At 42.9% G+C, this 1,220-nt stretch overlaps 1 non-coding gene across 1 annotated transcript; it reads right to left on the minus strand.

Moving 5' to 3' along the window:
- Nucleotides 1–854: 854 nt before the first annotated feature.
- Nucleotides 855–961, minus strand: LOC141716088 (small nucleolar RNA R71). Its single transcript, XR_012572817.1, has one exon. It is a non-coding gene; the product is annotated as a small nucleolar RNA R71 (small nucleolar RNA).
- Nucleotides 962–1,220: the final 259 nt, after the last annotated feature.

Genomic DNA, 1,220 nt, shown 5'->3' on the forward strand with positions numbered 1-1,220 from the left:
TGTAATTAATAATTAGTTAATCAAATCTAAGTGTTATTGTCTTGACATTGAGAAGCAATTATACATTGGTGAGTGAGTATTAACTGAACATAATTAGTCTGAGTCTCTGTGGGAACGAACTAGAAAGTATTCTCTATTACTTACAAACGCGTATACTTGCGTGTATTATTAGCGCATATTTTCCACCCTAACAAGTTTTTGGCGCCACTGCCGGGGACTCGGCATATTTGTTTAGTTTATGTACTTACCATCAGTGGTCATTAGGACTCATTGATTAAGATGTGTTACTTATTGTTTCCGGTTGTGTTTCAAGAACTTTAGCGAGCGTTTATGCAAACACGTTCTCGCACTCGCAAGAGGACTTTAGATACGGCTGAGGAGACAGACGAAGTTCTTGGTATTCCGGAAAAGATAGATTTTGAAGATTCGGATACAGAAAGTGAGCAGAAAGAACCAGTAATCATGGGTGATCGTATAGTTCCGGCAGATCCAGCTCTTATGGACTTTTCTCGGCCTAAAATTGATGACATTCAGTCAAGCATCCTTCACCCTGCTATTCAGGCTAACACTTTTTAAATCAAGCCGGGCACTATTCAGATGGTGCAGAATTCTGTTTCTTTTGGAGGTGCTGCTACTGAAGATCCCAACATGCACATCAGGAATTTTGTCGAGATCTGTAGTACTTTCAAATATAATGGTGTGACTGATGAGGCTATCAAGCTGATGCTTTCCCATTCTCACTGAGGGATAAAGCTAAGGACTGGTTACATTCTGAACCAGCTGGGTCCATCACTACTTGGCAAGATCTTGCGCAGAAGTTTCTGGTGAAGTTCTATCCAATGGCGAAAATTGCGGCTATGAGGAGTGCTCTTACTCAGTTTGCGCAGCAACCTACAGAATCTATGTGCAAAGCTTGGGAGCGCTACAAGGAGATGTTGAGAAAGTGTCCACATCATGGTATGCCTGATTGGATGGTGATCACTGGTTTCTATAATGGTTTGGGGGCCCAATCTCGGCCCATGCTCGATGCAGCAGCTGGAGGCGCCTTGTGGGCCAAAAGCTATACTGAGGCTTATAATCTTATTGAGACTATGGCTGCAAATGAGCATCAGAGCCTAACTTAAAGGATGATGCTTGGAAAGGTAGCAGGTATTCTGGAAGTTGATGCAGCTACAGCTATTGCAGCGTAGCTCCAAGCGCTGTCTATGAAGGTCGATTCT

This window comes from Apium graveolens, chromosome 3 (genome assembly GCF_009905375.1).
Source record: "Apium graveolens cultivar Ventura chromosome 3, ASM990537v1, whole genome shotgun sequence".
Taxonomy (NCBI): Eukaryota; Viridiplantae; Streptophyta; class Magnoliopsida; order Apiales; family Apiaceae; genus Apium; species Apium graveolens.